The 25,428-nt window shown below is 46.7% G+C and overlaps 1 protein-coding gene and 1 long non-coding RNA gene across 6 annotated transcripts in view; one reads left to right on the top strand and one right to left on the bottom strand.

Annotated features, from left to right (window-relative positions):
• TBC1D8 (TBC1 domain family member 8) overlaps positions 1–25,428 on the top strand; it is a 241,555-nt gene that overhangs the window by 66,379 nt on the left and 149,748 nt on the right. The window lies entirely within an intron of this gene.
• LOC123568264 (uncharacterized) lies at positions 14,993–24,233 on the bottom strand. Of its 3 annotated transcripts, none has more exons than XR_012421971.1 (3): positions 24,146–24,233; positions 20,193–20,404; positions 14,993–18,480 (listed from the first exon to the last, which is right to left on the bottom strand). It is a non-coding gene; the product is annotated as an uncharacterized lncRNA (long non-coding RNA). The 3 variants fall into 3 exon arrangements; XR_006691444.3 differs by lacking the exon at positions 24,146–24,233 and adding an exon at positions 18,843–18,948 and having other exon boundaries at positions 18,142–18,480; positions 20,193–20,330; XR_006691442.3 differs by lacking the exon at positions 24,146–24,233 and adding an exon at positions 18,843–18,961 and having other exon boundaries at positions 18,142–18,480; positions 20,193–20,328.

Raw genomic sequence — 25,428 nt, 5'->3', positions numbered from 1 at the left:
AATTCCTATGGAAATGCAAGAAACTCAGAGTAGTGAAAACATTCTTGAAAAAGAACAAAGTTGGAGGACACACACTGTTTTTTTTTTTTTTTTTTTGAGATGGAGTCTCGCTCTGTCGCCCAGGCTGGAGTGCAGTAGCACTATCTGGGCTCACTGCAAACTCTGCCTCCCAGGTTCACGCCATTCTCCTGCCACGGCCTCCTGAGTAGTTAGGACTACAGGCACCTGCCGCCGCACCTGGCCAATGTTTTGTATTTTTATTACGGACAGGGTTTCACCGTGTTAGCCAGGATGGTCTCAATCTCCTGACCTTGTGATCCACCTGCCTCAGCCTCCCAAAGTGCTGGGATTACAGGCATGAGCCACTGCACCTGGCCAGGACTCACACTTTCTAATTACAAAACAAACATAGCTACAATAATCAAGACTATGTAATACCGACATAGGCATAGACATGTAGATCAATGGAATAGACTTGAAAGTCCAGAAATAAATGTTTACATTATAGTCAATTGATTTTCAGCAAATGTCCCAAGACATTTAATGGGGAAATAATCTTTTTAACAGGTCCCATTGGTTGTGGGACAATTGGATACTTACATGTAAATGAATGAAGTTGAACCCCCTACCTCAACCACATGAAAAATTAACTCAAAATGGGGGGGAAAAAGCCCATAAATTTAAAAGTTAAAACTATAAATTATTAGATGCATACATAAGTGTACATCTGCATGACTTTAGGTTTCTTACATGTGGCATCAAAAGTACAAACAACAAAAAAATAGGTAAACTGAACATTATAAAAATTAAAAACATTTGCTCTTCAAAGGACACCATCAAGAAAGCGAAAAGACAATCCACATGGGAAGCAATTTTTTGAAATCATATCTGATAAGGAATTTTGTTATTAATGTAACTCCACAAATTCATAAATTGAAGCCCTTGCCCCTAATGTGATGATATTTGGAGTTAGGGCCTTTAACAAGGCAATTGAGGTTAAATGACATGATAAATGTTGGGTCCTAATTTAATAGGACTGGTGTGCTTATGAGACGAGGAAGAGGCCGGGCACAGTGGCTCATGCCTATAATCCCAGCACTTTCGGAGGCAAGGCGGGGAGTAGGGGGTGGATCACTTAAGGTCAGGACTTCGAGACCAGCCTGATCAACATGGTAAAACCCCATCTCTACTAAAAATGCAAAATAACTGGGCATGGTGGTACATCCCTGTAATCCCAGCTATTCGGGAGGCTGAGGCAGGAGAATTGCTTGAACCTGGGAGGCAGAGGTTGCAGTGAGCTGAGATCGCGCCATTGCACTCTAGCCTGGGCAACAAGAGTTAAACTCTGTCTCAAAAAAAAAAAAAAAAAAAAAAAAAGAGGAGGAGGAAGAGACACCAGGGGTGCTCAAGCACAGAGAAAAAGGAGGTAATTGTCTACAAACCAAAGAGAAAAGCCTCACGAGAAACAAACCCTGCTGGCACCTTGATCTTGGACTTCCAGACTCTAGAGCTATGCTGTGAGAAAATAAATGTCTTATGTTTGAGCTGTGGTATTTTGTTTTGGCAGCCTGAGCAAATGAGTACAGACTTGTATCTAGAATATATAAAGAACTATTACAGCTCAATAATAAAATGAAAACCCAATTTAAAAATGGGTAAAGGATCTGAATAGAGGGTGCTCCAAAGAAGATCTACCAATGACTAATAAACACTTGAAAAGATGCTCAACAACATTAGCTATTAAGAAAACCATAATGGGGTACCACTTCACATTGACTATAATGGCTATAATCAAAAAGACAATAATGACCAGGCACAGTGGCTCACGCCTGTAATCCCAGCATTTTGAGGGGCTGAAGCAGGAGGATTGCTTGAGCCCACGAGTTTAAGACCAGCCTAGACAACATATGGAGACCTTGTCTCTACAAAAAAGTTATTTAATTACTTATTTATTTATAGACAAAGTCTATCTCTTTTGCCCAGGCTGGAGTGCAGTGGCACCATCTCAGCTTATTGCAACCTCCGCCCCCTGGAAGGTTGCAATGCGAATCTCCTCCTAAGGAGCGACTCCTTGAGTCGCTCAAGCGAATCTCCTGCCTCAGCCTCCTAAGTAGCTGGGACTACAGGTGTGTGCCACCACACCTGGCTAAATTTTGTACTTTTAGCAGAGATGAGGTTTCACCATGTTGGCCAGGCTGGTCTTGAACAACTGATCTCAAGTGACCCCGCATGCCTTGGTCTCCCAAAGTGCTGGGATTACAGGCATGAGCCACCACACTTGGCCTCTGCAGAAAATTTAAAAATTAGATGGGTGTGATGATGTGTGTCTATAGTCCTAGCTACTTGAGAGGCTGAGGCAGGAGGATCATTCAAGCTCAGGAGGTCGAGGCTACAGTGAGCCATGATCACACCACTGCACTCCAGCCTGGGTGACCCCCCCCCCAAAAAAAAAGGCAATAACTAATTTTAGTAAGGATATGGAGAAATTGGAAGCTTCATACATTGCTGGTAGAGATGTAAAATAATGCAACCACTATGGAGAACAGGGTGGTAGGTAGTTCTTCAAAAAGTTAAACATAGTTTCTATTTGACCTAACAATTCCACCCCAGGTATATACCTTAGAGTAGTGAAAACATATGTTCCCAAAATTCTTGTACATGAATGTTCATAGCAGTATGATGCATAATAGCCACAAAATGGGAACAATCTGATAGAGTTCGAATACATGTCCCTGCCAACTCTCATGTTGCATTGTAATCCCCCCATGTTGAAGATATAACCTGGTAGGTGATTGGATCATGGGAGTGGAATACTCCTGAATGGTTTAGCACCATCCTCTTGGTGCTGTCCTCATGACAGTGAGTGAGTGCTTGAGAGATCTGGTCATTTAAAAGTTTGTGGCATCTCCCCCCACACTTTCTTGCTCCTGTTTTCACAATGTGACACACCTGCTCCCTCTGTGCCTTCCACAGTTAGTAAAACCTTCCTGAGGCCTCCTCTGAAGCCAAGAAGATGCCAGTACCATGCTTGTACAGCTTGCAGAACTGTGAGCCAATTAAACCTCTTCTCTTTATAAATTACATAGTCTCTTGGCCGGGCGCGGTGGCTCAAGCCTGTAATCCCAGCACTTTGGGAGGCCGAGACGGGTGGATCACAAGGTCAGGAGATCGAGACCATCCTGGCGAACCCGGTGAAACCCCATCTCTACTAAAAAATACAAAAAACTAGCCGGGCGAGGTGGCGGGCGCCTGTAGTCCCAGCTACTCGGGAGGCTGAGGCAGGAGAATGGCGTGAACCCGGGAGGCGGAGCTTGCAGTGAGCTGAGATCCGGCCACTGCACTCCAGCCTGGGCGACAGAGCGAGACTCCGTCTCAAAAAAAATAAATAAATTACGTAGTCTCAGGTGTCTCTTTATAGCAATGCAAGAATGGCCTACTACACCATCCAAATGCCCATCAACTGATGAATGGACAAACAAAATATGACATATGCATACAATGGAATATTATTCAGCCATAGAAAAGAATAGAGTACTACATGCTACAACATGGATAAACCTTGAAAACTTTAAACTAGGTGAAAGAAGCCAGACAGAAAAGGCAACATATTGTATGATTCCATTTGTATGAAATGTCCAGAATGGACAAATCTGTAGAAAACAAGATGGAGGTTGCCAGAGGCTGAGGTCAATGGGGAATAGGAGTGACTATTAATGGATAGAGTTTCTTTTAAAATAGTTGATGAAAATAGTCTGGAATTAGTTGGGGTGATGGTTGTACAACTTTGTGAATATACTAAAAACCACTGGGTTGTATAGTTTAAAAGGGTGAATTTTATGATTTTGAGTTGTTTTTCAGTAAAGCTCTTATTTTTTTAAATCCTCAAAAAAAAAATTGAAAACATAAAATTAAAAGCCTTTTCTTTTCTTTTTTTCTTTTTTCTTTTTTTTTTTTTTTTTAGAGAGTCTTGCTCTGTCACCCAGGCTGGAGTGCAGTGGCGTGATCTTAGCTCACTGCAATCTCCACCTCCCAGGTTCAAGCAATTCTCCTGCCTCAGCCCCCTAAGTAGCTGGGACTACAGGAACATGTCACCAAGCCTGGCTAATTTTTGTATTTTTAATAGAGATGGAGTTTCACCATGTTGGCCAGGCTGATCTTGAACTCCTGGCTTCGTGATCCATGCGCCTCAGCCTCCCAAAGTGCTGGGATTATAGGCTGGAGCCACTGCACCTGGTCAATAGTATTTTCAAAATGTAGATACAGTAACCGACATATTTTGCCCACTAGGTTAAAAGACTTTGGAAAGTCTCCAGGCCACTTAATTTGTTAGATTTTCTTCCCTGGTCTTTTCCACTTTAAAAAGTGATGAATTATGCATGATGATGATTCCCTTCCATTTTTCTTTTTTTTTTTTTTTTTTTTTTGAGACGGAGTCTCGCTCTGTCGCCCAGCCCAGTCTGGAGTGCTGTGGCGCGATCTCGGCTCACTGCAAGCTCCGCCTCCCGGGTTCACGCCATTCTCCTGCCTCAGCCTCCCGAGTAGCTGGGACTACAGGCGCCCACAACCGCGCCCGGCTAATTTTTTGTATTTTTAGTAGAGACGGGGTTTCACCGTGGTCTCGATCTCCTGACCTTGTGATCCGCCCGCCTCGGCCTCCCAAAGTGCTGGGATTACAGGCGTGAGCCACCGCGCCCGGCCTGATTGCTTTCCATTTTTCTCCTCTGCCTAGAGCTGTACCCAGGAAGTGTGTTCTCAGCAAACAGCAGACTCTCCTCTTAACACTCCCTCGTTCTGTTCTGAGGATGGCAGAGGTCAAGGGGAATATCGGTCTGTAAGGTCCAGGGCTCACTTCCCTCTGCAGGCCTGAACAAGACACACTGCTTTTTTTTTTTTTTTTCCCCCCCCCGACGATTATACCACATGGTCTCAGCCTCAAAGTACTTACATTCCCAGGCATGTAAAATGTGAATGATAATGTGTATTTCAGGAGGTAGGACTGGAGGAGCAGTAAGTGGTAAATAGATTTTTCAATGTGCATCATTGTGTACTGTTTGCATTTTTACTGTGTGTTGTGGATAGAATTGTGCTGTTCCCCCCACCAACTTCACCCCCTGCCCCACATTCATACTTTTGGGGTTTGTTTGTTCATTTGTTTGTTTGAGACAGGGTCTCACGCTGTCACCCAGGCTGGAGTGCACTGGCACAATCACTGCTCACTGCAGCCTTTACCTCCTGGGCTCAAGTGATCCTCCTGCCTTAGCCTTCTCTGAGTAGGTGGCATTATAGGTGGCACCACCATACCCAGCTAATTTTTTTATTTTGTAGAGATGGGGGTCTCACTCTGTTGCCCAGGTTGGTCTTGAACTCCTGAGCTCCAGCAATCTGCCTGCCACAGCCTCCCAAAGTGCTGAGATTATAGGTGTGAGCCATCGTACCTGGCCACCAAATTCATTTAAGTCTTAATCTCTGGCACCATTCCAAATATTTGGAGATAGGGCCTTTGAGGAGGTGATTAAGGTTAAATATGGGTGGGCCTTGATCCAACAGGACTGGCTTTCACTCGCATCCGTGTGAAGAGACCACCAAACAGGCTTTGTGTGAGCAACAAGGCTATTTATTTCACCTGGGTGCAGGCGTGCTGAGTCCAAAAAGAGAGTCAGCAAAGGGAGATAGAGGTGGGGCCGTTTTATAAGATTTGGGTAGGTAAAGGAAAATTACAGTCCAAGGGGGTTGTTCTCCAGCGGGCAGGGGTGGGGATTACAAGGTGCTCAGTGGGGGGGCTTTCTGAGCCAGGATGAGCCAGGAGTAGGAAATTCACAAGGTAATGTCATCAGTTAAGGCAAGGAACAGGTCCTTCTTTTTTTTTTTTTTTTTTTGAGGCGGAGTTTCACTCTTGTTGCCCAGGCTGGAGTGCAATGGCACGATCCCTGCGATCCCTGCGATCCCTGCTCACTGCAACCTCCGCCTCCCAGGTTCAAGCAATTCTCCTGCCTCAGCCTCCCTAGCAGCTGGGATTATAGGCATGTGCCACCAGGCCCAGCTAATTTTGTATTTTTAGTAGAGAAGGGGTTTCTCCATGTTGGTCAGGCTGGTTTTAAACTCCCGACCTCACGTGATCCACCCGCCTCAGCCTCCCAAAGTGCTGGGATTACAGGCGTGAGCCACTAGGCCCGGCCTCATTTTCACTTCTTTTGTGGTGGAATGTCATCAGTTAAGGCAAAGAACAGGCCATTTTCACTTCTTCTGTGATTCTTCAGTTACTTCAGGCCATCTGGGCGTAAAAGTGCAGGTCACAGGGAATACAATGGCTTAGTTTGGGCTCAGAGGCGTGACATTCCTGCCTTCTTATGTTAATAAAAATAACATAAAATAGTATTGAAGTGTTGGGGCAGCGAAAAAAATTTTTGGGGGGTGTGGCATGGAGAGATAATGCACCACGTTTCTCAGGGCTGCTTCGAGTGGGATTAGGGGCTGTGTGGGAACCTAGAGTGGGAAAGGTGAAGTTGAAGGAGGATTTTGTGATAAGGGGTGATATTGTGGGGTTGTTAGAAGGAGCATTTGTCATATAGAATGATTGGTGATGGCCTGGATACGGTTTTGGATGAATTGAGAAACTAAACGGAAGATACAAGATCCGAATAAAAGAAGGAGAAAAATAGGTATTAAAGGACTAAGAATTGGGAGGACCCAGGACATCCAATTAGAGAGTGCCCAAGCGGGTTCAGTATAATTACTTGCTTGGTTGGCAAGTTTTGGGGCTCTATCCTTGAGTTTTTTATGTTGTCATATACCAGGCCAGATTGATTTAGGTAAAAACAACACTCTTCATTTAAGAACGTACAGAGTCCTCCTTTTTCAGCAGTGAGTAAGTCAAGGCCTCGGTGGTTTTGAAGGACAACTACAGCTAAAGAGTCAACTTGGGCCTGGAGTGTCAGGCCTCTGAGCCCAAGCCAAGCCATCGCATCCCCTGTGACTTGCACATATACGCCCAGATGGCCTGAAGTAACTGAAGAATCACAAAAGAAGTGAAAATGCCCTGCCCCGCCTTAACTGATGACATTCCACCACAAAAGAAGTGAAAATGGCCGGGTCCTTGCCTTAAGCGATGACATTACCTTGTGAAATTCCTTTTCCTGGCTCATCCTGGCTCAAAAAGCTCCCCCACTGAGCACCTTGTGACCCCCACTCCTGCCCGCCAGAGAACAACCCCCTTTTGACTGTAATTTTCCTTTACCTACCCAAATCTTATAAAACGGCCCCACCCTTATCTCCCTTCGCTGACTCTTTTTGGACTCAGCCCACCTGCACCCAGGTGAAATAAACAGCCATGTTGCTCACACAAAGCCTATTTGGTGGTCTCTTCACATGGACATGCATGACATGGAGGACTGATAAAGTTTGTGATATGTCTGTGATGCTAGCAGAGAAGTCATTAGAGAGGCTACGGAAGGTCATGACAGAGGTTGAAATGCTCGCTATTCCAGTACCTACCGAGAGCAATAGTAGAGGCAGAAAGTCCTAAGCCGACAAGCAAGGGAATTAGTGGAATAACTCTTCTTTGTCATGTCGGTGTCATGAGGGAAACAGGGAGCTCTTTGGTCCCATTTGCAAATTGAATTTTGGGAGTAAGGAAAACTAGTGTGCATGTGCCCATCGAATTAGCAGGTAGGCACATGTAGGTAGAGGATCCACAGAGGAAGAAGAGGCCTTGTGGGAGGAAAAACTGGAGATGCAAAGTAAAAAGATGAGAGGGAGTGCTGAAAGCGGTGTCTTGTACCCAGACTCCTAGGGATCCAGCTAGGGCGGCAGCCGTCAGAGGTTGTAATGGCGACTGATGGGGTAACTGCATAGAGGGGGAGGTTCGATTTTCATGGTGTATGAGAAAACGTTGAGTATCTACAAGCCACTTTCACTGTTATTTACGGGGCTGGGTATAAGTAAACAAAAAGAGGGCCTGGGAGGAGAGTCTGATGAGCAAGGGGAAGGTAGCCAAGGATGGAGTGAAATACAGGTTAAGTGTCTTCCTAAGCAATAATTACTGCTAATGTTTGCAAGTTTGCCAGTATTGACAGAGGGCTTATCTGTAATACGAAGCTGGAAGGCTCCAATTGTTTCAGTGATGTGTGTAGTTGGGCTTTGGTGATGAAGAGTAAACGAACATCGAGAAGGTGAAAGGTTACCTAGGGGAATTCCAGTGGATCTTTGCCAAGAGATACATGAAGGAGCGGCTACAGGAATAGTAGTTTGTGTTGTGAGAGGTCCAAATATGCGGGGAGCAGAGTTGATATAAGGAGAAAGGTTTTTAAAGTAAGTGCGGAGGAGGGCGGCAGCTTGCTGATGTGCAATGTCTGGGGAGGTCCTGCTGGACTTGTCTAGAAAGTAAATGAGTTCTTCAGGGGGGCGAAGGGGAGGGCTGTTAAAGGAAGTTTGGAGGTGTAAGGAGACAGGAGATGTTGCTCAGTCTGCATGTAAGGTGAGGACAGCTGTGTAGGCGCTGGAAGAAAGAGAAATGCAAAGCCAGCAGTTGTTCACTAAGGAGGGATTAGAAATGGCTAGGAGAGAATGGGTAAGGTTGACAGTGTGGTGGAGATAGCTGGGGAGAGGTAGAGGGTGGCATAAGAATGGGAATGAGAATAAGAGTGAGTATAAAGTAAAGAATAGAACTTCTTCAAGGGGAAAGTGTGGGAGGGTCCCCTGCCAGCAAAGGTCATCTGTCCAGTCTAAGAGGGAGTTAAGAGTGGCGGTTTGGGGATAGCACCAAGAGATATCAGCTGTGATGGCTTGGAGAAACACTGTAAACCAGCAGTGTAAACAAGAGAAGGGCATTTACAAGTAGTTGAGAACAGTGAATAGGAGTATGACTAGACAGAAGATAGTAGGGATGACTAGTTTTGGGGGCTCGGTCCAAGTAGTGGCGGTGACTTTGTAAAGCCCTGTTTCAAAAAGTAGGGTAAGGACGAACAGACCTAATAGAATGAAGGGATGTATTCGGCTCATAAGGGTTATTACTGTTCTTCAGAAATGGGAGTGAGTTTAAGGGAAGTAGAGGAGAGTACTTGTGACTTCCAGGAGGAAGAGGAAGGATTAGGCTGGCTGTCCGACGGACACAGCTTTATTCTGAGACAGTGAACCCAGTGGGGAGGATCCTGCAGGCGGGTGGCAGTTGGGGTACTATAGATGACTAAGTAGGGTCCGGTCCATCGAGGTTGTAGAGTTTGAGGGGCCAGATTCTTGACAAGAACTGATCGTCCAGCTAGGGTGTCTTCATATGGCTGGGAATCTGGAGTGGGCAAGAGAAGATTAGCAGCCTGGTGAATTCCCTGTCTAGCCTGCTGGAGGACTGACAGATAGTTGTCTAGAGGGCTGGTGTCTGGGATGAGGTTGGGGCCGAGCAAGAAAGTGCGTCCATATAAAAGTTCAAATGGACTGTACCCTGTAGCATCTCAAGGACAGGCTCTAATTCTGAGAAGGGAAAGAGGTAAAAGTACTGTCCAGTCCTTTTTAAGTTGGAGGCTGAGCTTGGTGATGTGTGTCTTTAAAAGACCATTAGTCTGTTCTACCTTTCCTGAAGATTGAGGATGGTAAGGGCTATGAAGTTTCCACCGAATACCAAGAGCCTGAGAAACTGCTTGGGCGATGTGACTACTAAAGGCCAGTGTGTTATCAGACTGCATAGAGGTGGGAAGGCCAAACCGAGGAATTTTATGTCTGACAGAAGGGAAGAAATGACCGCGGTGGCCTTCTCAGACCCTCTACCCATCCAGTGAAAATGTCTACCCAGACCAAGAGGTATTTTAGTTTTCTGACTTGCGACATGTGAGTAAAGTCAATTTGCCAGTCCTGGGCAGGGGCAAATCCCCGAGCTTGATGTGTAGGGAAGGGAGGGAGCCTGAACAATCCTTGAGGGGTAGTAGAATAGCAGATGGAACACTGAGAAGTGATTTCCTTGAGGACATATTTCCATGATGGAAAGGAAATGAGAGGTTCTAAGAGACGGGCTAGCGGCTTGTAACCTACATGGAAGAGATTATGAAATGACGACAGAATAGAATGGGCCTGTGAGACTGGAAGGAGATATTTTCCTTGGTCTAAGAACCATTTGCCTTGTTTGGGAAGAGATTGATAGATGGAAGTTTCAGCGGGGGAGTAGGTGGGAGTGACCGATGTGAAGGAGAAAAACTGGCCACTAGCTGCTTGTCTAGCCACTTTATCAGCATCAGCATTGCCTAGAGCAATGGGATCTGATGCCTTCTGATGGCCCTTGCAGTGGATGACTCCAGCTTCCTTTGGAAGTAAAGCAGCCTTGAGCAGAGTTTTTATTAAAGAGGAATTAATAATGGAAGACCCTTGCATAGTGAGGAAACCTCTTTCAGCCCATATAACAGCATGGTGGTGCAGCATATGGAAGGCATATTTAGAGTCAGTATAAATATTGACGCATGGTCCCTTTGCAAGAGTGAAGGCCCGAGTTAAGGCAACTAGTTCAGCTTGCTGAGAGGTAGTGGAGGGGGGCAGAGTGGTAGCCTCAATGATAGATGTGGAAGATACTATAACATAGCCTGCCTTTGCTGGTGAGTGGTGATTAGGCCTGGTGGAACTGCCATCAATAAACCAAATGTGATCAGGGTGAGGAACAGAAGAGAAGGAAATATGGGGAAATGGAGTGAATGTCAGGTGGATCACAGAGATACAGTCATGGGGGTCAGGTGTGGTATCTGGAATAATGTGGGAGGCCAGATTGAAGTCCAGGCCAGGAACAATGGTCATTGTGGGAGATTCAACGAAGAGTGAGTATAGCTGAAGGAGCTGGGGAACAGAAAGTATATGTGTCGGGTGTGAGGAAGAAAATAGATTTTGGAAGTTATGAGAGCTGTAGAGAGTGAGTTGAGCATAGTTTGTGGTTTTTAGGGCCTCTAAAAGTATTAGGGCAGGTGCAGCCACTGCACAGAAACATCATGGCTAGCCTAAAACAGTAAGGTCAAGTTGTTTAGACAAAAACATTACAGGATGTGGTCCTGGCCCTTGTGTAAGAATTCCAACTGCACAGCCCTGCACTTCGGCTGTGTGTAATGAAAAGGGTTGGGATGAGTCAGGGAGAGCTAGGGTGGGGGCAGTCTCTAAAGCTGTCTTCAAGGAATGGAAAGAGGAGTGGGGGAAGGATTTAGGATCTATGGGGTCAGCTAGGTTTCCTTTTGTGAGTTTATATAATGGTTTTGTTAGGATGGCAAAACCAGGTATCCAAAGGCAAAAATATCCAACCATGCCTAGGAAGGAAAGGAGTTGTTTTGTAGAAGGTGTTGGGGTTTGAGAGATCACTCAGACACGATCGGCAGGGAGAGCACGTGTGTTTTTTTGAAGAATTATGCCGAGGTGGGTAACAGATGAAGAAATTTGAGGTTTGGAGAGGGATACCCGATATTCTTTGGAGAATAAATATTGAAGGAGCAGGAGGCTATCTTGAGAAGATTCAAAGGAGGGGCTACAAAGAAGGTCATCAATATATTGAATAAGGTGAGAAGTGGAGGAGTGGAAAGAAAATAAATCATGAGAAAGAGCTTGGCTGAAGTAATGAGGGCTGTTCGGCCTTGCGGCAGCACAGCCCAGGTAAGCTGCTGGGACTGATGGGTGTCAGGGTCAGTCCAGGTAAAAGTAAAGAGAGGATGGGATGAGGGGTGAAGGGGAATAGTGAAAAAAGCATCTTCAACATCAAGAACAGAATAGTGAGTGGTGGAGGAAGGTATTGAGGACAAAAGAGCGTACGGTTTGGGCACTACAGGGGGGATAGGCAAAGCAATTTGGTTGATAAGGTGCAGATCCTGAACTAACCTGTAAGGCTTGTCTGGTTTTTGGACAGGTAAAATGGGGGAATTGTAAGGAGAGTTTATAGGTTTCAGAAGCCTATGCTGTAACAGGCGAGTGATAACAGGATTTAATCCTTTTAAAGTGTGCTGTGGGATGGGATATTGGCGTTGAGTGGGGTAAGGGTGATTAGGTTTTAATGGCATGGTAATGGGCATGTGATCGGTTGCCAGGGAGGGTTGCCAGAGATGTCCCATACTTGTGGGTTAAGGTGGGGGGATACGAGAGGAAGACGCAAAGAAGGCTTTGGATTGGGAAGAAGGATGACAATGAGATGTCACTGTAGTCCAGGAATAATCAGGGAAGCAGATAATTTGGTTAAAATGTCTCGGCCTAATAAGGGAACTGGGCAGGTGGGGATCACTGAAAAAGAGTGCATAAAAGAATATTGTCCAAGTTGGCACCAGAATGGGGGAGTTTTAAGAGGTTTTGATGCTTGGCCATCAATACCTACAACAGTTATGGGGGCAAGGGAAACAGGCCCTTGAAAAGAAGGTAATGTAGAGTGGGTAGCCCCCGTATCAATTAAACAGGGGACAGACTTACCCTCCACTGTAAGAGTTACCCAAAGCTCAGCGTCCGTGATAGTCCAGGGGGCTTCCCAGGCGATTGGGCAGTGTCAGTCTTCAGCTGCTAAGCTGAGGAGATCTGGGAAGGAGTCAGCCAAGGAACACTGGGTTTTGGCTCCAGGGGCTTTAGCAGTGGTGGCGATGTGAGTTGGACAGTCTGACCTCCAGTGGGTGCCCGCACAGAGAAGCCAGGGCTTAGGAGGAATCCCGGGCTGCAGGCATTCCTGGGCCCAGTGGCCAGGCCTTTGGCATTTGAAGCAAGGCCCACGAGGATGTTTTGAAGGAGCCCCTGGGATCTGTGGCTTGGATGTTCTGAAGTTTTTGTACACTGGAGATGTGGTTGTGGGTTGTCTTACAGCGGAGGCAAGTAGCTATAACTCAGAAATGCGTTGCTGTCTGGCTACCTCCTTTCTATTATTGTACACCTTGAAGGCGAGGTTAATTCCTGTTTTGGGGTTTGAGAGCCAGATTCTAATTTTTGAAGCTTTTTTCTAACATCAGGAGCTGAGTGGGTGATAAAATGCATATTAAGAATAAGGCAGCCTTCTAGCCCCTCTGGGTCTAGGGCGGTAAAGTGTTGAAGGGTTGCTACTTAGCAGGTCATGAACTGGGCTGGGTTTTCATTTTTACCTTGGGTAGTTTAAGTTTGTCATAATTAACAGCTTTGTAAGCTGCCTTTTTAACCCCTTCAATTAGGCAGGACACCATGTAATTTTGCCTAGCTATACCTGGAGAATCTGCCTAATAGTTCCATTGGGGATCTTCTCGGGGAACTGCTCGAATGCCTTCTTGGTCTGGCTCATGGAGCTGGCGGTTGTCAGCGTGAGATTGGGCTAGAGAAAAAACTCTTTCCTATTCATCTGGGGAGAGGGTAGAAGTCAGGATGACATTTAAGTCACTCCAGGTTAAATTGTAGAACGGAGTTAGATATAGGAATTCCTGTGTATATTTAGTGGGATCTGATGACAAAGAGCCTAAACACTGGCTGATCTGGGAGAGGTCTGATAGAGAAAAAGGTACATGTACCCTGAATGCCTTCAGCTCCAGCCACCTCTCTAAGAGGAAATTGTTGGGCAGGTGGGGAAGAGCTAGTCATGGAACTAAACTGTAAGATGGACTAGGTGTGAAGAGGAGAGGTGATAGAAGGATTATAGGGTGGAGGAGCAGAGGCTGAGGAAGAATTGGGACTTAGCTCGGCCTGGCGACAAGCAGCCTGGGGAGGAGGGAAGAGGTCAGATGGGTCTGTAGAAAAGGAAGACTGGAAAGACTCAGCGATGCTTGGAGTTGGGACTGAGGGGACAGGTGGGAGGGAAAGAAGGAGGATTTGGGAGGAATCGCATTGGGAACAGAGACTAGGGAAGGAAGGAAGTGTGAAAAATGCCTGGATGTCAGGCACCTCAGACCATTTGCCCGTTTTTGGACAAAAATTGTCTTGGTCTCGTAGGATGGAGAAATCAAAAGTGCCGTTTTCTGGCCATTTGGAACCATGGTCGAGTTTGTATTGGGGCCAAGCGGTATTGCAAAAGAAAATAAGGCCGGGCGCGGTGGCTCAAGCCTGTAATCCCAGCACTTTGGGAGGCCGAGACGGGCGGATCACGAGGCCAGGAGATCGAGACCATCCTGGCTAACACGGTGAAACCCCGTCTCTACTAAAAAAATACAAAAAACTAGCCGGGCGAGGTGGCGGGCACCTGTAGTCCCAGCTACTCAGGAGGCTGAGACAGGAGAATGGCGCGAACCCGGGAGGCGGAGCTTGCAGTGAGCTGAGATCCGGCCACTGCACTCCAGCCTGGGCGACAGAGCGAGACCCCGTCTCAAAAAAAAAAAAAAAAAAAAAAAAGAAAATAAGATGCTTAGATTTTAGGTCAGGCAAGAGTTGAAGAGGTTTTAAGTTCTTGAGAACACAGGTTAAGGGAGGAGGAGGAATGGAGGGTAGAAGGTTGCCCATAGCGAAGGAGGCACGTTTAAAGAGAAGGGGAGAGACAGAGAAGGGGGGTGGGAAGCAGCCCTGGGCTGCAATGTGGGTGAGCAGCCAAAGCAGGTGTCCCCGCAATTGACTTGCCACCAAGGGAATGTGGGTGAATGACCAAGGCAGGCATCCCCACAGAGATCAGACACCAGTGGAACATGGGTGAATAATCAGAGAGGCATCCCCACGATGATTAAACACATGGGGGGAAGGCTGCCTTCCCGAGTCCGTGACCGGTGCCGGAGTTTTGGGTCCATGGATAAAATGTGTCTCCTTTGTCTCTATCAGAAAATGAAAGGAATTGAAATTAAGAGAAGGGAGAGATTGAAGAGCGGCGCGAAGATTGAAAGGAGAAATAGGTTGAGGGATAGTGAGAGAGGTTGGAGAAGAGAGTCAAAAAGAGGCTGCTTACCAGATTTAAAATTGGCGAGATGTTCTTTGGGCTGGTCGGTCTGAGGACCCAAGGTCCTAGGTGGATCTTTCTCATGGAGCAAAGTGCAGGAGGACAGGGGATTGATCTCCCAAGGAAGGTCCCCCGATATGAGTCATGGCACCAAAATTTCACTCGCGTCCGTGTGAAGAGACCACCAAACAGGTTTTGTGTGAGCAACGAGGCTGTTTATTTCACCTGGGTGCAGGCAGGCTGAGTCCGAAAAGAGTCAGCAAAGGGAGATAGAGGTGGGGCCGTTTTATAGGATTTGGGTAGGTAAAGGAAAATTACAGTCAAAGGGGGTTGTTCTCTGGCAGGCAGGAGTGGGGGTCACAAGGTGCTCAGTAGGGGAGTTTTTGAGCCAGGATGAGCCAGGAAAAGGACTTTCACAAGGTAATGTCATCAGTTAAGGCAAGGACTGGCCATTTTCACTTCTTTTGTGGTGGAATGTCATCAGTTAAGGCAAGGAACAGGCCATTTTCACTTCTTTTGTGGTGGAATGTCATCAGTTAAGGCAAGGACTGGCCATTTTCACTTCTTTTGTGGTGGAATGTCATCAGTTAAGGCAAGGAACAGGCCATTTTCACTTCTTTTGTGATTCTTCAGTTACTTCAGGCCATCTGGGCGTATATGTGCAGGTCACAGGGGATACGATGGCTTAGCTTGGGCTCAGAGGCCTGACACTGGCATCCTTATAAGAAAAGAGACAGAGACACCGGGGATGGTGTATACAGAGGAATGCCCAAGTGAGGACACGGTGAGCAGGCAGCCATCTGCAAGCCGAGGAGAGAGGCCTCACCAGAAACCAAACCTGTGGCTGCTTTGATCCTCTACTTCTGTAGCAGGATGAGCCGCAGATCAAACTCCTCAGACAATGAGTTAAAGAAGGAAGGGGTTTATTTGGCCGGGGTCATTGGCAAGACTCCTGTCTCAAGAGCTGAGCCCCCTGAATGAGCAATTCCTGTCCCTTTTAAGGGCTCACAACTCTAAGGGAGTGCATGTGAGGGGGTCGTGATTGATTGAGCAAGCAGAGGGTACGTGACTGGGGGCTGCATGCACTAGTAATTAGATCGGAACAAAACAGGATAGAGATTTTCACAGTGCGTTTCTATACAATGTCTGTAATCTATAGATAACAGAACCGATTAGGTCAGGGGTCTATATTTAACTACCAGGCCCAGGGTGCGGCACCGGGCTGTCTGCCTGTGGATTTCATTTCTGCCTTTTAGTTTTGACTTCTTCTTTCTTTGGAGTCAGAAATTGGGCATAAGATGATATGACGGGGTGGTCTCCTCCCTTATTCCCTGCTTTTGAGACTCTCACTCATTTTATTAGTGGGAGTTCTCACTTTCATTTTCACTACCCATGTCTTCGTGCAAGACAGATTGATAGTGATTCATATAGTACACTTGGGCTGAAGCATTTTGGTGAACTAAGGTAGTGATGAAGCTTTTTATCATTTGAAGAAGTATAGCTAGCAAACAAGGGAGCAGTAAGCAGGTTCCTATTATTATTATTATAACTCCTATTATAAGAGTTTTAAATCCTCCTAGCTCTGGGAACCATTTTCCAAACATGGCCCTAGGATCAAATCCATGCCACACTTGCATGGGCACATGTGCCAGTTTTGTCATATCTCTAACTATGTCTCCAACTACTTGCCCTTGATCATCTATTTGTAGACAGCAAATTGGTAAGGTTAAATTTCCCACAGACCCCTCCTTCAGCTGCTAGCAAGAAGTCGAGAGCCAATCTATTTTGATAGATAGCATTTCTCATCTGAGTTTCTTGCCGGGCCGGAATAGTCAAGGCTCTGCCGGTTTTATTAGTGATTATTTCTAAGACAGCTTGTAACCGTATGATTTGGTTGATCATGTAAGTGGGGGTCCAGTATCCCCATGAGCCGTCTTGTGCCCAAATAGCAGGCCCATAATATTGTATGATTCTCTCAGGGGGCCATTCATCATCTTTCCTATTTCCTATAGCTATGCTTCTCTTTCCGCGGTAAGCATAGACAAGGAAACCCAGGAGTTCACCTGTTTTCACGGGCAGTAAGAAGAAAGATGGTTTAAGAGTGCCAATAACACAACTACCTGCCCACTGGTCAGGTAATTTGGCATAAGCTCTATGCCCACATATCCAATATAATCCAGTGGGGGCTGTCTAGTCCCCCGGTGAGACCCCGGGTGGGTCCTCATGGCTTGCAACTTTGGGAATTTGCTAAATGGATTCCTCTCTGTTTGATTTGAACTCCATCAAGTGACTGTTTTTGTGGTACCATTATACAGTTTCCGTCCCAGACAACTAAGTCATCCTACGGGGTGAGTGAATTCTTTTCCTTCTCTAACTATGCAATATTGTCCAATAATTGAGGCTTTTAGGACCCAGAAATTATCAGGGTGACTCTTTTGAGCCAGGAATTCATTAGGAACTGGGTCTGTAGGTACTAATTCGTGGGCTTCCTATGGCCATTGATCTCCCATTATAGTTCCTCCGCATACATAACATGAAGTGACATTGAGAGACTGGGCTACATGCTCGGCTAATTGCAAAAATGAATTTCTTGTTTTTCCTGGAATTTCTGGTACTGGTACATTGAGTTCATCATAGAAAGTTTGAAACACTGGCTCAGGAGAGTGTTTGTAAACTTCTCCTCAAACCAAGATATTTACTCGGGATCCAATCCAGCCCCGTCGATTCCTAAGGTCACATGCTCCCCTTTTTTCCAGCAAGGATCCAAGGGGATTGGTTATTATTAGCTTTAAGGGGTTACATTGTCCCTTAGTGCAGGAAGGGCCATTTTTTCCATTCTGATGGTGGACTAGATCCTTTTCATTTTTTATCCAAGTGGCCCAAATGACACAAGACCAGTATCCACATTCATTTCCACACAGTCCTAATTCATGACAAATGTACTTATTTTCGGTCATATGGCCTTTTTTCCAACTAAAAGAGCCACATCCCCTTCCTAACTTACTGCTATTAATGACAATACAGGCATCAGATTTCAAGATTATGCATTTGGGCCCCCCTTTTTCTTCTGTTCTGGCTAATACTTGTATCATTTATGAGTCCCCACCAGTCTTCAGTCCTTAATCTTATTTCAAAAACTGTGGACATGGGAGGCTCAGAGAGGTCATAACACACAGCTGGTCAGTTGTTTCCTGGGCTACATACCTTGTACTGAGTGTCCTTACATAAACATGTTCCTTTTAAAGTTCTTAGGCATTCATAGTAACTATAGAACAGAAATATTGTTTTAACTTGTTGCCCTACATCGGTAACCTGATGTGTACACTGAGAACAGTCTTCCATGTGGGGAAAATCAGTGGAAGTATTTACAAGTCCAAATTATGAGAAAAATGAGTCCCATGATGATTCTTCTCATGCTTCGGCCGTGCATAGACCAGTCAGCTTCCAGGCGTGACTGGAGCAGGGCTTGTCGTCCTCCTCAGAGTCACTTGCAGGGGTTGTCCGGGCTCAGTTTTGCCTCCCAGGTTTCATCGGCTGCAGGTTTCACATGCTGTGGTGGATCCAGGCTGGGATTCCTTCTACCTTTACAGCTGTGGGGGTGGTCAGGATGACGGTCTGAGGTCCTTTCCACCGTGGCTGCAAAGGGACTATGTTCCAGTCCTTGATCCACTCGAGATCACCTGGAGAGAAAGGGTGAACTGGGGAGAATAAGCTGATGGCACACCTCATTTACCCAAGTTGAGATTGTTTGTGTAATTTTTCCTAAAGCCTGTAGCTGTCCCTGTAATTCAATTTCACCTAACTCGAGGAGTGCCTGGAAGCTCCCATAGTATAAGAGGAGGCCTATGATACAATATTTCATAAGGGGAGTATCCTGTTTTCTTAGAAGGAGTGCATCTAATTTTAAACAATACCGTAGGAAGAGCCTGTATCCACTTTAATCCTGTTTCCTGACATACTTTCCCTAAACTATTTTTGACAGTCTGATTCATTCGCTCCACCTTTCCAGAACTCTGCGGTCGGTGCGCAGCATGTAGCCTACCTGGAATCAATTCCAGGTGATTCCTAATGCCTTTGCTGTCTTCTGTACTGAGTCAGCCACAAACGCCGGCCCGTTATCTGAGCCGATTCGTAGGGGCAGTCCAAACCTAGGAATAAGATCTCGGAGAAGCACACAGGTTACCTCGTAGGCCTTTTCAGTTCATGTTGGATAAGCCTCCACCCACCCAGAGTATGTATGCACAAGAACCAGCAAGTACTTGTTATCTCCACATTTTGGCATTTCTGTGAAATCTACCTGAAGATCCTCTAAAGAAGCCACTCCATAAGCTTGTATGCCGGGTGGAACAGTGGGGCCTTGCCTCATATTGTGCTGCACTCCCCTTTCTGAATAGTGAATCCCAGGTAGCATACCTGCTGTCTGCAGATCTGAGCTTTCTTCTTGGACACCTTATACTCACAGTCCTCCAGGTGCTGAAGCAGGGCATCAGTCCCTTTTGCACACCTGACTACTGTGGAGTGTCCTAGCAGAAGATCGTCCACGTACAGGAGCAAGGGACAGCCTAGGTCTTTAGCAGGAAACTTTTAAGGAACATGTTTTTTTTTTTTTTTTTTTTTTTTTTTAGAGACGGAGTCTCACTCTGTTGCCCAGGCTGGAGTGCAGTGGCGCGATCTCGGCTCACTGCAAGCTCCGCCTCCCGGGTTCACGCCATTCTCCTGCCTCAGCCTCCCGAGTAGCTGGGACTACAGGCGCCCACAACCGCGCCCGGCTAATTTTTTGTATTTTTAGTAGAGACGGGGTTTCACCGTGGTCTCGATCTCCTGACCTTGTGATCTGCCCGCCTCGGCCTCCCAAAGTGCTGGGATTACAGGCGTGAGCCACCGCGCCCGGCTAAGGAACATGTTTATGTAAGGACACTCAGTACAATGTATGTAGCCCAGGAAACGACCAACCAGATGTGTGTTATGACCCCTCTGAGCCTCCCATGTCCACAGTTTTTGAAATAAGGACTGAAGACTGGTGGGGATTCATAAATGATACAAGTAAATGTCTTTTTCTTCCTTAGAATAGGTAGGTACCAGGTCAGGTGGTTGAGGGAGTAAGGGGGCTGCTACCGATGCCCGGTAAGGGTAGATGCTGCTTTCTGAGTTTCTCAATCAGCTCGAGAGTTTCCTAAGGCCACTGAGGTGGAGGCTCGCTGGTGTCCCCTGCGGTGCATGACTGCCACCCTCTGAGGTTCCCACATTGCCTCTAATAATTGCAGAATTTCTTGTTGATATTTTATGTCCTTTCTCCCAGAGTTTTAGAGACCCTTTTCCTTATACAATGCTCCATGCACTAGGAGGATTAGAAAGGCATATGGAGAGTCAGTGTAGATGTTTACAGTCTTACCTTCACTGAGTTCTAGAGCCCGAGTCAAAGCAATGAGCTCAGCCTTCTGGGCTAAAGTGTCCTGTGGCAACGGTTTGGCTTCAATGACAGCATCCAAAGTTACCACCGCATATCCTGCACATCCTTCTCCTTGTGGGTTAATGAAGCTGCTCCCATCCACATATAACTCCCAGTCTACTGATGCCCATGGCTGGTCCCGAAGGTCGGGTCTGCTAGAATAGACAGAATTCAACACCTCTACGCAGTTTTGCTTGACCGGGCTCTCTGATACCGGGAGCAGGGTGGCGGGATTTAGGGTGTTACAGACTTCAATAATTATGCGGGCATTTTCACATAGCAAGCTTTGGTACTTGGTTAATCTAGCATTTGTTAGCCAATGATGTCCTTTGGTATGCATCAAAGTTACCACAGCACGGGGGTCCTTTATATTCAGGTTTTGCCCAAGGGTTAGTTTATCTGCTGCTTGTGCTAACTTGGCTATTGCTGCCAGGGCTGTTAGACATGGTGGCCAGCCTTTGGAAACCCTATCTAGTTTTGAGAGATAGGCCACTGGCCTTGGCCAGGGACCCACAGTCTGGGTTAAACCTCCAACTGCCGTTTTTTCTCTTTCTGACACAGAGTGTAAAGGGCTTTGTCAAATCTTAGGGCTGGGGCCAACATAAGTTTTTCCTTTAATTTACAAAAGGCTTGCTGTTGTAGAGGCCCCCAATCAAAAGGCTCCGAGTCAGCCCCCTTTGTAACCCCATACAAAGGTTTGGCTAGTACTGCAAAGTTTGGAATCCATAATCTGCAAAACCCCACACCTCCTAGGAATTCCCTTACTTGCCTTCTGGTTTTAAGTTCTGGTAGGCTGCAGATGACCAGCTTTCTTTCTGACCCCAGGCTGCTCTCCCCTTTCCGAATAGTGAATCCCAGGTAGCGTACCTGCTGTCTGCAGATCTGAGCTTTCTTCTTGGACACCTTATACTCACAGTCCTCCAGGTGCCAAAGCAGGGCATCTGTCCCTTTTGCACACCCGACTGCCATGGAGTGTCCTAACAGAAGGTCGTCCACATACAGGAGCAAGACGCAGCCTAGGTCTTTAGCAGGAAACTTTTGCAGGTCTCGAGCCAGGGCCTCCCCAAAGATAGTAGGGGAGTTCTTGAACCCTTGGGGAAACCGGGTCCAAATGTACTGAGTAGTGACACCTGACTCTGGATCTTCCCACTGAAAGGCAAACAGCTTCTGGCTCTCAGGAGCTATTCTGATGCTAAAGAAAGCATCTTTTAAGTCCAGAGAGGTAAACCAGCTGTCCTCAGCCGGCAGCAGCCCTAACAATGTGTAAGGGTTAGGAACTGTTGGGTGCAGAGTCACTGTAGCTTAGTTGACCAAGTGCAAGTCCTGTACTAGTCGGTAGTCCTTGGTCCCTGGCTTAGGGACAGGCAGGAGATGGGTGTTCCATGGAGACTGGCAAGGAACTATAATTCCATAGGCTTTCAAGCATCTGAGATGAACCTGGATTCCTTTGAGAGCTTCTCTGGGAACCGGATGCTGCTTTTGTCTAATTGATTGGGCCCCAGGCTTAACTTCTATGAGTACAGGGGCTTGGTTGACCGCCAGTCCTGGAGGATTATCCTCTGCCCATACTCGGGGCCATCACTTAGCTAGAGCTGGTTTTATCTCTTGGCCTGGTTCAGTTAGAAAAAGTCTGCATTCTTCTTCCCGGGGGACCATAAGGGCCATGATGGCTCCTGTTCCTGGTAACTTTAGCTGTAAAGAGCTCTGTTTTGTAAAGGAGACGGTGGCTCTCAGCTTGCTAAGCAAATCTCTTCCCAGCAAGGGCAAGGGACAGCCAGGCATGTACAAGAACTGGTGAACTATCTCATGTCCCCCCACTGAGCAGGTCCGTGGTAGATAGAAAGCCTTCTTAGTGGAAACTCCTGTTGCTCTGATTATATCAATGGTTTTCTTGGATAAGGGGGTGACTGGGGTGGTTACTACTGAATGTTCAGCACCAGTAATGACCAAAAACATAATGTTCTTGCCCCCAATTGTAATCCTAACTGTGGACTCCTTGGGGGCACTTGAGCCTGGTCCCCTTCAGTCCAGTAGCCCTTCAGCCAGATTGAACAAAGCTCCCTTGTCTTTATCTGAGGTCTTTTGTTCCAAACCACCTTGCTCTTCCTTCAGTTGGGGACACTTATCTTTCCAATGTCCTATTTCCTTACAATAGGCGCATTGGTTATGTTGCAAGCATGGGCGATTAGACTGGGTATTCTTCCCTGAACCCCCCTTTCCCTCTCCTTTTGAGGGAATTCCTTTAATGGCCATGGCCAGTAAGTCGGCATTTCGCCTAGCCTGGCATTCGCCTTCCTTACGGCTTTCTCTGTGGCTTGTTGCATCTCTATTCACAAACGCTTGATGGGCTATTTCCAGTAACTATGAGGTATTCATACCTGCAAACCCAGCCTGTTTCTGTAATTTTCTTATATCTTCTGTGCTTTGACTAAGGCCATGTTAATCATGCACTGATTTTCATGGCTATCTGGATCAAAAGAAGTGTACATACAATAAGCCTCATATAGTCTTTCATAGAATTGGGCTGGACTCTCCTCTTTTCCTTGGGTGACCTCAGAGACCTTATTTACATTTGTGGCCTTTTGAGCCCCTTTCTTTAGACCTTCTATTAATGCCTCACGGTACCGTCTTAGCCTCTCCATGTCTGGTCCCTCGTTCGGGTCCCACTGGGGGTCTGTTCCTGGCAGTTGAATTCTTACATATTCTTGGGGGTTTTGGTAATTGGCTGGGACGTGCTCCTCTAGCCACTTAGTTACCACCTGGAGCACCCTTCGCCTTTCATCTGTATTAAAGAAGTACATGAGCAGCTGGTGACAATCAGCCCAAGTAGGATTATGATTCTGTATAATAGTTTGGAGCAAGTCAATTAAAGCTTGAGGCTTTTCATTGTAAGATGGAGTATTCTTTTTCCAATTGAGGAGGTCAGCAGAGGTGAAAGGTTGATACACAAAGGCACACCTTTCCACCATGTGTCTGTTCTCGTCTACCCCAGTATATCGCTGCTCTCTCAGGGGCATTTGAATTCTAGTCTTGGACCCTAAGCAAGCTGCCAAGGGAGGAGTTTCTCTCGCGGCTTCACTTCCTCTCTTGTCTACTCTGGGTGGTCTAGGGGTGTGGTCATCTGGTGGAGGTGTAGGTGCTGTGGGCTCAGGACTAGGGAAAACTTCCTCCCGATAAGGAGCGGGTATTGGTGGTACCAGTTCCTGCCATGATTCTTCCGGTGTTGGGTCGGACAGGACTTTTGGTACCGACTTCCCTCGGCGGGTGGAGTGAGGACCTTCCTTAACTAACTGTCCCTTTGCTGCTAGTGCTGCTGCTGCCTGTCCCCTTAACCACTGTGGGGGTCCAAAACTAGCTGGTCACCAAGAATCTACATATGGGAACTGATCAGGGTACCCTGACTTACAGGTTACCCTGTGCCATACCTTCGAGACAAGGGACCTGTCCAGGCTTCCTTCTGATGGCCACCCCACCTCTACTGCTGGCCAGGCTATCTCACACAAAGTTCTAAGTTTTCCTGGTGTCATGGTGACTCCATAGTCTCTCTTAAATCCCTTTTTGAATTTTTTCAACATAGTTCCTAGTAGGGTGGGCTTACTTTGTGCCTGACCCATATTTCCTTGAGACAAAACACCACGCTCACACCACACGCACACCACAAAACAAAGAATGGGTAAAAAGGGCACACACACACTTTTACAGTTTATGCCAAACCAGAATCAAAGCCAAAATCAGAGTATCAAGAAATCTAAGCCAGATCAAAACCAAAACCAAAATATCAAGCAATCCAAGTCAAGTCAAAAACAAAAACCAAAGTGCTGGCACAGGCACACCATGGGTGATCAGACCACTCTTCCATTCAAATGGAGTGGGCAAGTTCTCAAGACTAGTCTTACCAAGTTTCAGATGTCTGGACTCTACGTACCAGTTCCTTCCCGGTGTTCAGCCACTGCGTTGATCCTCCACAGGGGCCTGCCACACACTGCTGTGGCGGGGCGTCCCACGGGGGCAAATGCCTACCCAGGAGCGCTCTCAGGATCCGCCTCGCTCAGGCTGGTCAGAGTCCCCTGCAGGGATGTTCCACAGGGCAGGCTTAAGCCGCCTAAGGAGATGCCTTGACCATTTGCCAATTACCTCACTTCCCGGTCAGGGAACCAAGAAATGTAGCAGGACAAGCTGCAGACAAAACTCCTCAGACACTCAGTTGAAGAAGGAAGGGGTTTATTCGGCCAGGGGCGTCTCAAGAGCCGAGCCCCGAGTGAGCAATTCCTGTCTCTTTTAAGGGCTCACAACTCTCAGGGGGTGCGTGTGAGAGGGTCGTGATCGATTGAGCAAGCAGGGGGTACTGACTGGGGGCTGTATGCACCGGTAATTAGATCAGAACAAAACAGGATAGGGATTTTCACAGTGTATTCCTATACAATGTCTGTAATCTATAGATAACATAACCGATTAGGTCAGGGGTCGATCTTTAACTACCAGGCCCAGGGTGCGGCGCCGGGCTGTCTGCCTGTGGATTTCATTTCTGCCTTTTAGTTTTTACTTCTTCTTTCTTTGGAGGCAGAAATTGGGCATAAGACGATATGACGGGCGGTCTCCTCCCTTACTTCAGGACTCCAGAATAATGAGAAAACACAAGTCTGTTGCTTAAACCACCTAGTCTGTGATATTTTGTTCTGGTGATCCCCAGCAGAATTAACACACCATGTGAACATGTTTTGGCTTTGGTTTTTCCCCAGTGAGATTACAGTGATACAAAAGAATTTGGCAATCTAATTTTAAAACATGGGAAGACAATGAATGAATGAGATGAGGTAATATATTGCTGATCATCAAATGGATGTAATAGCATGCAGTCTTCTTATTCCTGCTCTCAAGCACTCCCCCTCCAGGGGCCCTTTCTCAGCCAGGCCCCCTTGGTGTTGCTCGTTCCGTACCTCCCCCTTCCCTTGTCCCACCTTTGACACCTCAGCTTGGGGAGGACGCCTTTCCCACTGAAACCGACCCCACTGGGTTGATGAGAATTCCGTTCTGGTTTCTGGCCCACTTTCCTGTTGCTGAAAGTCATGCAGCACTAGATACTGACCAATTTGCATTTTCTTTGTAGTTGGGATTAGCATGTGAGCCACCACGCCCTGGTAATTTGCATCTCCATTGTACCTGCAGGTAGAATTTCTGA

Source organism: Macaca fascicularis, chromosome 13 (assembly GCF_037993035.2).
Source record: "Macaca fascicularis isolate 582-1 chromosome 13, T2T-MFA8v1.1".
Classification (NCBI taxonomy): Eukaryota; Metazoa; Chordata; class Mammalia; order Primates; family Cercopithecidae; genus Macaca; species Macaca fascicularis.
Note: the sequence above shows the minus strand (reverse complement) of the source record. Positions and strands in the feature narration are given on the sequence as shown.